This window comes from Arachis ipaensis, chromosome B05, assembly GCF_000816755.2.
Source record: "Arachis ipaensis cultivar K30076 chromosome B05, Araip1.1, whole genome shotgun sequence".
NCBI classification, from domain to species: domain Eukaryota; kingdom Viridiplantae; phylum Streptophyta; class Magnoliopsida; order Fabales; family Fabaceae; genus Arachis; species Arachis ipaensis.
In genome coordinates this window covers 134127537-134140349 of record NC_029789.2, presented here as the reverse complement: position 1 = coordinate 134140349, position 12813 = coordinate 134127537, and the positions used below count along the sequence as shown (strand labels likewise).

The 12813-nt window shown below is 37.9% G+C and overlaps 1 long non-coding RNA gene across 1 annotated transcript in view; it reads right to left on the bottom strand.

The window, feature by feature from the left end:
* The window catches only part of LOC107644275, a 20099-nt gene continuing 10115 nt past the window's right edge, over positions 2830 to 12813 (bottom strand). The window contains exons 5-6 of the long non-coding RNA XR_001621287.2: positions 11513 to 11516; positions 2830 to 2843 (exon numbers count right to left, since the gene is read on the bottom strand). This is a non-coding gene — a long non-coding RNA (uncharacterized LOC107644275). The remainder of the gene's footprint in view (positions 2844 to 11512; positions 11517 to 12813) is intronic.

Below are 12813 nucleotides of genomic sequence, written 5' to 3'. Positions count from 1 at the left end.
TTAGTGATGGGCTTGTCCTCATCAATGAGGATGTCTTCCTCTATGTCAATTCCAGCTGAATTGCAGAGGTGACAAATGAGATGAGGGAAGGCTAACCTTGCCAAAGTAGAGGACTTGTCTGCCACCTTGTAGAGTTCTAGGGATATAACCTCATGAACTTCTACTTCCTCTCCAATCATGATGCTATGGATCATGATAGCCCGGTCTATAGTAACTTTAGACCGGTTGCTAGTAGGAATGATTGAGCGTTGGATGAACTCCAACTATCCCCTAGCCACGGGCTTGAGGTCATGCCTCTTTAGTTGAACCGGCTTCCCTCTTGAATCTCTCTTCCATTGAGTGCCCTCTTCACAAATGTCTATGAGGACTTGGTCCAACCTTTGATCAAAGTTGACCCTTCTAGTGTAGGGGCGTGCATCTCCTTGCATCATGGGCAAGTTGAATGCTAACCTTACATTTTCTGGATTGAAATCTAAGCATTTCCCCCGAACCATTGTAAGCCAATTCTTTGGGTCCGGGTTCACACTTTGATCATGGTTCTTGGTGATCCATGCATTGGCATAAAACTCTTGAACCATTAAGATCCCGACTTATCGAATGGGGTTGGTGAGAATTTCCCAACCTATTCTTCAAATCTCATGTCAGATCTTCGGATATTCACCTTTTTTGAGCTTGAAAGGGACCTCGGGGATCACCTTCTTCTTGGCCACAACTTCATAGAAGTGGTCTTGATGCACCCTTGAGATGAATCTTTCCATCTCCCATGACTCGGAGGTGGAAGCTTTTGCCTTCCCTTTCCTCTTTCTAGAGATTTCTTCGGTCTTTGGTGCCATAAATGGTTATAGAAAAATAAAAAGAAACGCTTTTACCACACCAAACTTAGAAGGTTTGCTCGTCCTCGAGCAAAAGAAGAAAGAAAAGAGTAGAAAAGGAGGAAATAGAGGAGATGGAGGGGGCTTAGTGGTTCGGCCAATGGGGGTAAGTAGTGTGTAAGATGTGTGAAAATGAAGGGGTGAAGATGGGTTTATATAAGAGTGGGGAGAGGGTAAGGTTCGGCCATGTATGGGTGGGTTTGGGAGGAAAAGTGGTTTGAATTTGAATGGTGAGGTAGGTGGGGTTTATGATGGATGGATGTGGATTGGTAAAGGGTTTATGGAGAAGAGGGTAGGATTTGATAGGTGAGGGGTTTTTGGGGAAGAGGTATTGAGGTGATTGGTGAAGGGTATTTGGGGAAGAGTATTATGAAAAGGTGTGAAGAAGAGAGAGAGTGAGTTGAGGTTGGTGGGATCCTGTGGGGTCCACAGATCCTGAGGTGTCAAGGATTTCTCATCCCTGCACCAATTAGGCTTGCAAAACGCCCTTTAATGCCAATCCTGGCGTTAAACGCTAGGTTGCTGCCTATTTCTGGCGTTTAACGCCAGCTTCTTGCCCTTTTCTGGCGTTAAACGCCAGTCTGGTGCCCATTTCTAGCGTTAAACACCAGCTTCTTGCCCTTTTCTGGCGTTTAAATGCCAGTAGGCTTCTCCTCTAAGGTGTGCTGTTTTTCATTCTATTTTTCAGTTTGGTTTTGCTTTTTTAATTGTTTTTGTGACTTCACATGATCATCAACCTACAGAAAATATAAAATAACAATGGAAAATAGAAATTTAACATAGATAAGTAAAATTGGGTTGCCTCCCAACAAGCGCTTCTTTAATGTCAGTAGCTTGACAGTGGGCTCTCATGGAGCCTCACAGATACTCAGAGCATGATGATGGCCTCTTAATACCAAACTTAGAGTTTGGTTGTGGCCTCCCAACACCAAACTTAGAGTTTGAATATGGGGGTTTTGTTTGAATCTGTATTGAGAGAAGCTTTTCATGCTTCTTCTCCATGACTACAGAGGGAGATCCTTGAGCTTTAAACACAAGGGAGTCCTCATTCACTTGAAGGACCAATTCTCCTCTGTCAACATCAATCACAGCTTTTGCTGTGGCTAGGAAGGGTCTGTCAAGGATGATGGATTCATCCATACACTTCCCAGTATCTAGGATTATGAAATAAGCAAGAATGTAGTGGTCTTCAACCTTTACCAAGACATCCTCCACAAGTCCATAAGCCTGTTTCCTTGAATTGTCTGCCATCTCTAGTGAGATTCTTGCAGCTTGTACCTCAAGGATCCCTAGCTTCTCCATTACAGAGAGAGGCATGAGGTTTATGATTGACCCTAGGTCACACAGAGCCTTCTCAAAGGTTATGGTGCCTATGGTACAAGGTATTGAGAACTTTTCAGGATCTTGTCTCTTCAGAGGTAATTTCTGCCTAGTCAAGTCATCCAGTTCTTTGGTGAGCAAGGGGGGTTCATCCTCCCAAGTCTCATTACCAAATAGCTTGGCATTTAGCTTCATGATTGCTCCAAGGTACTTAGCAACTTGTTCTTCAGTAACATCTTCATCCTCTTCAGAGGAAGAATACTCATCAGAGCTCATGAATGGCAAAAGTAAATTCAATGGAATCTCTATAGTCTCAGTGTGAGCCTCAGATTCCCATGGTTCCTCATTAGGGAACTCCTTGGAGACCAGTGGACATCCATTGAGGTCTTCCTCAGTGGAGATCACTGCCTCTTCCTCCTCTCCAGGTTCGGCCGTGTGGGTTATGTTGATGGCCTTGCACTCTCCTTTTGGATTCTCTTCTGTATTGCTTGGAAGAGTACTAGGAGGGAGTTCAGTAACTTTCTTACTCAGCTGACCCACTTGTGCTTCCAAATTTCTAATGGAAGACCTTGTTTCAGTCATGAAACTTTGAGTGGTTTTAATTAAATCAGAGACTACAGTTGGTAATTCAGAGTGGTTCTGTTTGGAATTCTCTGTTTGTTGCTGAGAAGATGATGGAAAAGGTTTGCCATTACTAAACCTATTTCTTCCACCATTATTGTTGTTGAAGCCTTGTTGAGGCCTCTGTTGATCCTTCCATGAGAGGTTTGGATGATTTCTCCATGAAGGATTATAGGTGTTTCCATAGGATTCTCCCATGTAATTCACCTCTTCCATTGCTGGGTTCTCAGGATCATAAGCTTCTTCTTCAGATGAAGAGATCCTCCAGCAGAGCTGTCCAATGACATCTTGGACAGTTCAGACAGACCATCATAGAAGATACCTATGATGCTCCATTCTGAAAGCATGTCAGATGGACACCTTCTGATCAATTGCTTGTATCTTTCCCAAGCTTCATAGAGGGATTCACCTGCCTTCTGTTTGAAGGTTTGGACTTCCACTCTAAGCTTGCTCAATTTTTGAGGTGGAAAGAACTTTGCCAAGAAGGCATTGACTAGCTTTTCCCAAGAGTTCAGGCTTTCTTTAGGTTGTGAATCCAACCATGTTCTAGCTCTGTCTCTTACAGCAAAGGGAAAAAGCATAAGTCTATAGACCTCGGGATCAACCCCATTGGTCTTGACAGTGTTACAGATTTGTAAGAATTCAGCTAAGAACTAATGAGGATCTTCCAATGGAAGTCCATGAAACTTGCAATTCTGTTGCATTAGAGAAACTAATTGAGGCTTAAGCTCAAAGTTGTTTGCTCCAATGGCAAGGATTGAGATGCTTCTCCCATAGAAGTCGGGAGTAGGTGCAGTAAAGTCACCAAGCACCTTCCTTGCATTGTTGGCATTGTTGTTGTTTTCGGCTGCCATGGCTTCTTCTTGTTTGAAAGTTTCTATTAGGTCCTCTATAGAGAGTTGTACTTTAGCTTCTTTTAGCTTTCTCTTCAAGGTCCTTTTAGGTTCAGGATCAGCTTCAACAAGAATGCCTATGTCCTTGCTCCTGCTCATATGAAAAGAGAGGAGAAGAAAATATGGAATTCTCTATGTCACAGTATAGAGATTCCTTGAGGTGTCAGAGGAAAATAAAAATAGAAGGATGAGGTAGAGAAGAGAGAATTCGAACTTATCAAGAGGGACAGAGTTTGAATTGCTGATAATGGAGAAGTGTTAGTCCTTTAAATAGAAGGATTTGAGAAGAGGGGAAGAATTTTCAAAATTAAAGTAAAAATATTTTGAAATAATTAAAAGAAATTTTGAAAATTTGGTAAATGATTTTCGAAAACTAAGATTGGGAAAGAAATTAAGTGATTTTTGGAAAAGATTTTGAAATTAGAAATCAAAAAGATATGATTGAAAATTAATTTTGAAAAAGATGTGATTGAAAAGATATGATTGAGAAGATATGATTGAGAATCAAATTAAAAAGAGAAATTTTTTTTTTAAATTAAAGTTGATTACTTGACTAACAGGAAATTAAAAGATATGATTCTAGAATTAAAATTTGATCCTTTCTTAATAGGCAAGTAACAACTTGAAATTTTTGAATTAAATCATTAATTGTAGCAAGGATTTAAAAAAAATGGAAAGAAATTGATTTTGAAAAGATATGATTGAAGATATATGATTTGAAAAAGATTTGATTTTGAAAAATTATGAATATTTGAAAAAGATTTGAATTAAAAATAAAATCTTCCCTCTAGTGTCCTCCTGGTGTTAAACGCCCAGAATGGCATCCATTCTGGTGTTTAACGCCAGTTTTTCTTCCTCACTGGGCGTTTTGAACGCCCAGCTTTTTCTCTGTAATTCCTCTGCTGCATATTCTAAATCTTCAATTCTCTGTATTATTGACTTGAAAAGACATGGTTGGAAAACTAAGATTAAACAAATAATGCATGCAGGACATCAAAATTAGAAGTTTGTATACTAAGGACTATAACAATTTGAAAATGCATATGAGAAACAACAAAAGACACAAAACAAGAGAATTTAAAGATCAGAGTAAGGAAATCATCAAGAACAACTTGAAGATCAATGAAGAACATAATGCATGTAATTTTCAAAAATTAGTAGAATGCAATTGACACCAAACTTAAGTTTAGACACTAGACTCAAACAAGAAACAAAAAATGTTTTTGGTTTTATGATTTTATAAAAAAAAAATTTGTAATTTTTTTTTCAAAAATTAGGTGGAAAAAAAATAAGGACTTCAAAATTCTTAATGAGAATTCCAGGAATTATGCAATGTTAGTCTAAAACTCCGGTCCAGGAATTAGACATGGCTTACTAGCCAGCCAAGCTTTCAACGAAAGCTTCGGTCCAAAATACTAGACATGGCCAATGGCCAGCCAAGCTTTAGCAGATCATTACTTTCAACAGCAAGATTGATAGAAATCAACAAGCTCTTGTGATGATAAGTTGAAACCTCGGTCCAAAAGTTTAGACATGGTTTCACAACCAGCCAGACTTTAACAAATCATCATGAAACTCTAGAATTCATTCTTAAAAGTTCTGAAGAACAATATAGAAATACAATTTTTTTTGAATTTTTTTTTCGAAAAAATAAAAAGCAAAAAGCTTAAACATAAATTAAAATTACCTAATCTAAGCAACAAGATGAACCGTCAGTTGTCCGAACTCGAACAATCCCCGGCAACGGCGCCAAAAACTTGGTGCACGAAATTGTGATCATCAATAGCGCCAACAACTTGGTACGCACAATTGTAATCTCAACTCTTTGTCACAACTCCGCACAACTAACCAGCAAGTGCATTGGGTCGTCTAAGTAATAAACCTCACGTGAATAAGGGTCGATCCCATGGAGATTGTCAGCTTGAAGCACGCTATGGTCATCTTGTAAATCTCAGTCAGGCGGATTCAAATGGTTATGGAGTTTAAGATAATTAAAAGATAAATAAAACATAAAATAAGATAGAGATACTTATGTAATTCATTGGTGAGAATTTCAGATAAGCGTATGAAGATGCTTTGTTCCTCCTAAACTTCTGCTTTCCTATTACCTTCTTCCAATCATTCATACTCCTTTCCATGGCAAGCTTATGTTGGGTTTCACCGTTGTCAATGGCTACCTCCCGTTCTCTCAGTGAAAATGGTCCAAATGCGCTGTCACCGCACGACTAATCATCTGTCGGTTCTCGATCATGTTGGAATAGGATCCATTGATCCTTTTGCGTCTGTCACTACGCCCAGCACTCGCGAGCTTGAAGCTCATCACAGTCATCCCTTCCCAGATCCTACTCGGAATACCACAGACAAGGTTTAGACTTTTCGGATCTCAGGAATGGCCGCCAATAATTCTAGCCTATAACACAAAGACTCTGATCTCATGGAATGGAAGGCTCGGTTGTCAGGCGAGGCAACCATGCATCGTGAACCAGGAGGCTAAGAGATACACACTCAATCGAAGGTAGAACGGAGGTGGTTGTCAGGCATGCGTTCATAGGTTGAGAATGGTGATGAGTGTCACGGATCATCACATTCATCAGGTTGAAGTGCGAGTGAATATCTTGGAATAAGAATAAGCTTGAATTGAATAGAAAAACAATAGTACTTTGCATTAATTCATGAAGAACAGCAGAGCTCCACACCTTAATCTATGGTGTGTAGAAACTCCACCGTTGAAAATACAAAAGTGATAATGGAGGTCCAGGCATGGCCGAATGGCCAGCCTCCCCAAAGAGGGTTCAATCATCAAAACATGATTAAAAGATGATTCAAGGATGAAAATACAATAGTAAAAGGTCCTATTTATAGAAAACTAGTAGCCTAAGGTTACAGAATCAAGTAATTAATGCAGAAATCTTCTTCCGAGCCCACTTGGTGTGTGCTTGGGCTGAGCACTGAAGCTTTCACATGTAGAGACTTTTCTTGGAGTTAAACGCCAACTTTTGTGCCAGTTTGGGCGTTTAACTCCAGCTTTTATGCCAGTTCTGGCGTTTTGACGCCAGAATTTTTATGCTGAATTGAAACGCCAGTTTGGACCATCAAATCTCGGGCAAAGTATGGACTATTATATATTTCTGGAAAGCCCAAGATGTCTACTTTCCAACTCAATTGAAAGCACACCAATTGGGCTTCTGTAGCTCCAGAAAATCCACTTTGAGTGCAGGAAGGTCAGAATCCAACAACATCTGCAGTCCTTTTTCAGCCTTTGAATAAGATTTTTGCTCAGGTCCCTCAATTTCAGCCAGAAAATACCTAAAATCATAGAAAAACACACAAAATCATAGTAAAGTCCAGAAATATGATTTTTATTTAAAAACCAATAAAAATGTAATAAAAACTAACTAAAACATACTAAAAACAAATGCCAAAAAGCGTATAAATTATCCGCTCATCACGGATCCGGCAGCGTAAGGTAGAAACGGCAACAGCAGCACAAGGCAGAGATAGCTCTAGAGGTGCAGGAAGCGGCGGTGGCGACTTCTCTCTCCATTGTCGCCTTCTCCATCATTCTCTTCTTCCTCCTTCGATGGCGGATCTCCCTTTCTCTCGTTCTCTTCGTCATTCTCCATGTCCCTCCCCATCACCGTGTTCACTTTTTTTAGCACAATGTAGAACCCTAGACCTAGCCCCTTTCCTTGCTCGTTCTCGTTTGAGAAATACTTCTATTATTTTCTGATAAGTTGGATTCGTTTTATTTCAAAATTGGTGGAAAACTGGAAACTGGGAAGCAAAGCTAAATTATGTACCAATTATAAGATTTATTTCCAAGAGAGGTATTAAAAATTTTAGGCAACACTTAGGAGACGAAGTTTGAAATAAATTTAAAGACAACACTTATAAAATGTAACATATTGACTTTATAATAATTGTCTTATATATTTGATAGAGCAACACTTGTTAAGTGTCTTTTAATTTATCTAAGACATCACTTATAATATGTTGATTAAAAATATGTTGTAATAAATCTATTTACTAGCAATTAGTATAAAGTGTTGTCTATTTTTATTTTAGACAACTCTTTTAAAATGTTGTCTTGAAAATATGTTGCAATAGATGAAAAATGTGGTAGTGTGACAAGGAAGAAGTTTGAACTTTGAAGAACAGTGAGTTAAGGTAGGTTCGTTGCAGCGTGTTAGTGATAAACACAGTAACTCTCTCTTGTTTACAATGTTGGTAGTTTGGAAATTTTGCAGTCTAAAAACTCTTTGTGTGACGTGAGCCTTAGTGTAGGTGGACCGAAATCCACACGAAGAAAAAAAATAGTTATCCAAAAAAATGGTTCAATGAATTATTATGGGTTTTAAAAATGAATTGTATTTACGTAAACCCCATTAAATTAGTAAATAATTAGTCAATTAATTAGTTTTTAATAAAAAAAATTAGAAATATGAATATTATATTAAATTATGATAAAACTCATCAAAACGAGAATTTAGCCTAAAATTGGATCGAACGGACCAAACCAGTTGAACCGGATCCAAATCGGGCCCGTGGGCCCACCGGCCCAGCACACTTAAATGAGGCACTGTTTCTTTCTTCTCCCATTACAGCAAGAACGCTGAAAGCAATTAAACAGGGGAGAAGAAGAAAAGAAACCCTCGACCCTTACGGTAATTTCAAAACGTCGTAACTCTTCCGTCCGAGTTCCGATCGCCGCACCGTTTGTGGCCACGTGACTACCGCGTCAAGCTCTACATTTATACTAGAACAATTTCATAGGTAAGCCATTAATTACTCTCAGCCACTCCTTTCCCCCAATTTTTGAAAATATTGTAGGGCTGTTGAATTTCTTTACTTTTTGATGTTTTTGGATCTAATTAGCTTGAGAAAAACGTTCACTCTTCCTTATATGAAGCTTGGGTAAGGTGAGGATATCATAATTCCATTTTAATTTTACTGAATTTGAGCTTTGGGTATTAAATTGGGTATATATGTGTTATGAATGTGTATTAGGTTGTGAATAAATAATTGGAGCTTGAAATTGTGGATATTGGAACTTGGAGGAAGCTGAGCCTAGAGTTTATTGAATTTTTGGGGGCTGTGTTTGTTTAGTGAGTTTCCTTAATCACTACGAGGAAACCGGCCAATGTATGGTTTAGGTTTCTTGCATTTAATATATAATGTTTTGTGAAAACTTAGGCTAGATGACCATAGAATAGGTTGGAATGTATGTGTATATAATTATTGCTTAGTATCTTGTTAACTAGTTGGTTTTGGTTTGGTGTTTATTAACTAATTGGTGAATTGATAAGTTTGTTGATTAAAGATTTGAGGATGTAAATTTATGGTTGATGATGTTTGATGATTAGTGGTGATTTGATGAATTTGTTGACGATTTGAAGTATAATTATTGAGGTGATTGTTATGGTGATGAGGAATGGTATGTTGGGTTGAATTGGCAGGTTTGGTAGTGAATAAAATGGAACTTTTGAAATGAAAATGAGGTTTGGGGAGTTTTGCAAAACTTGGTTTTGGGCCGAATTTCGGCGAGCTATAACTTGGCTTTCGGACCCTCAATTTGTTTTCAATTTATTTTAAATGAAAATTGGGTTCATGAAGTTTATGCCATTCGAAGAACGGATGAAAAACGATTTAAAATGATTAAGTTATGCTCAACGAAAATTTTGGTTTGGAAACAGGCAATTCTGCAGTTTTAAACTGAATTAGGTTTTTTTGGAAAATGTACGTCCACGCGTACGCGTGGCATGAAATTTTTAACTGTGCGTACGCGAGTAGCCTTATGCGTACGCATGATAAGGGACGCGCGTGCGAGCTGCATTTTTACACTTTCACGTGGCTCACGCGTGGCCCTTTTTCAGCAAACATGATTTTTCTGAGTTTTAAACTCTATTCAAACTTCTAAACCAATATTTTCATTCCTTTAGTCATAAATAATAGTATTAAACCTGATAATCAGATGAAGTTAGGAAATGGGGATAACTTAGAGGTGAAGTAAAGCTGAAAAGTGATGAATTGATTATGAAATGTAACGGATGATCATGTATGATACTTGGCTTGATAATCAAATGAATGATCATGTATGATACTTGGCTTGAATAATAAAATGATCTGAGATATGAGATTCCCTGGGTAAAGTACCGTAGCTTGCCACCACGTGTACCAGGTCGAAAACTCAATACTCTGTTGACCCTACGATGTAAGGGTGACTGGGCACTAATAAATTCCCGGGAATGGTACTCCCATTGAGCGATTTGATATATATATGAGAAAAAGCTATGCATAGACTCATGGGGATGCGCGTCGGGGGACAGTCCAAAGGTTTAGCAAACCGGACTTGTCGGGTTGGCTTGATAACCGACAGATGAGACTCATCAGCCATAGGACAGGCATGCATCATGTGCATATTACTTGAATTACTTTTTTGTGCATTAACTGGGTGTGCCTAAGTGTATTTTCTATGTTAAATGTATATTTTCTATCTGCAGTATTTGTAACCTTCTTGTGTTTGCCTTTATCTACTTATTTGTCTGTGATAAGTTGTCGGAGATGGAGGTATGGAGGAAAGGCAATGGGACTTAGATTCAAGATTAAGTTAAAATAGGCTTAGCTACTCTTAGAGAACCACCTTTTATGGCTTATGTTTAATACTTTAAGCTGTATAATCTGAGTGTCAGCGTTCTAGGATTGCCTCTGGCATTCCCAGGACCTTATATCTTATATGTGTGGCACATTTACCATGCTGAGAACCTTTAGTTCTCACCCCATACTATGTTGTTGTTTTTCAGATGCAGGTCGAGAGGCACCTCCTTAGGCGTCTGAGCTCCTGAAGCGAAGTGGTTATCGGGTTACTTTTTGGATTGTATAGTCGTATATATGTGTGTACCTAGTATTCTCTCCGCATGACTTGTTTCTTTTGATCCTCTTAGAGGCTTATGGAGAGATAGGATTTTGTTTATGTAAATTTGGGTTTTGAATATGTATATATATATATATATATGTTATATTCTCTGGCCAGCTTGACTTCGCGGGCTGAGTTAGGAGCTTGTTATTTTGTATCTTTGGTCCTCTATTCCTACTTTTTGTCATCTTATGCTTCATAGCTACAGTTTTCTTTGTACGCAAGTTAACTCATTTTCCGGACATTACGCTTTTATTCCGCGATTTTTATTTCTCCTGTTTTTCAAGGCTCCTAGTTTGTTATATTCTTTCTGCTATTATATGTACTCATTTTATTTTAGAGGTCGTAATACCCCACCACCTCTGTTTTACGACTTAAGCGTAGAGCTGTGTGTGGTAGGATGTTACAATTTAACTCCATACCAAAAAAAAAAATTGCAGTGATGGAAAAAATTAATGTCAACAATCTCCGACAAAAATCTAATCCGGACATTAACTTTGAGCAATAACAGCCATGGTTACCAGGCTTTCAGTCATCAATAGCAGTGATGCCTTTGAGATTGCATCCAGGAGAGAATCTCAGCAGCATCATCAAGTCCTCTTCGAGAAATCTCGTCTCACAATCGATTGGCAATGGCGAATATCAACAGCTGACGGTGATAGAGAAAGAAGCTGGAAGTGAAGGTGCTCGAGGAGTGGTCTTATTCGTAGCACAGCGACGATTATAAATAAAGAAGAAAAAGAAAGGCATCGTCTTGCGTTTTTTGCCAAGTCGAGTGTTCTCCCGGTTCGGACATGCTTTGGAGTCCGAACATTCCAACATCCATGATTAGCTTCTTAATTAATTTCTATTACATATGGAAAATATTTACCCAGCCTTAATTAAAAATTCACCATTCTTGGCATAGTCAGTGTTGCTGGTTTTATTTTGCTCTCCAAAACTACCATGAGTAGGGTTGGTAATGGGTAGGGTAGGGTAGGGTTTGGACTCTACCCTAACCCTACTCGCGGGTTGAAAATTCTATTAAAACTCTACCCTACCCTACCCGCGAGTTGAGAATCTCTCAACCCTAACCCTACCCGCACCCTAAAGTTCTAAACCCTACCCTACCCGTAGATATATCAAATTTTTTCAAAGTAAATATAAAATTCAATCATTTCAAATTTTATACATATTAATAACATAAAAAATAACAAACTAATACTCTAAATTACTAAATTAACTAACTAGTTTATTGGTTGTTCACTTATTGTAAGTTATTACATAAGAGAGGTTGTAGGTTCAACTCTCACTTCTTTCACTATATACCAAATTTTTATAAAATATGTGTTATATATTTGAGGTGCGGGTAGGGTAGGGTAGGGTACACCCTAAACCCGTACCCTACCGTACCCGCAGGCATACCCGGACCATACCCTACCCTACCCGTAGCGGGTAGGGTAACCTACCCTACCCGAACGGGTTGGACCGGATTGGGTACCCGCGGGTAGGGTATGAATTGCCAGCCCTAACCATGAGTAAGAATTTTATTGGAGAGTCATCCTTGGCCGTCTTGGTCACTACTTTGCCTTGACCACCGCAGACATCACCTATATAAATATGCATATATCACTTAACTGAGTTTCTTAACGAAAGGTTCGAATCCTAGTGATGTGTATGTAGAATTAGAGATTACTTGGTATACAACAATGACCTTTTACAAGAAATTTTAGAGGGAAAAGATTTATATCTTAATAATATTTCATGTGAAGATATTTTTATATGAAGATGTATATATCATATTAAATAATTTAATTAAATATATTAAATTATCAAATATTTTTTAATTATTATTTTTAAATAAATATAAAAAATACTATTTGTATATTAAAATCAGCCATCAAAATTAGTCATTATGTATTATTTGTGTAAGAAATATATATGTTTAATTCATTTTTAGTGTGTTTTCTATATTTCAATATATATTTAATGCTAATAATTAATTTTGATGATAGATTTTAGTGTGCACACCTAACATGTTGAATAAATATATACAGATATTCACCTAAAAAAAATTATATATATAAATAAACGAATACTTCACTCACGAGTTAAATCTTAAATTGATCTTTTAGATTTGCCGTTTGCAGAAAATTGATATCCAATGAGATGCCAATTGCACTATAATAATCTCTGAAACTAAAAAATTACATCA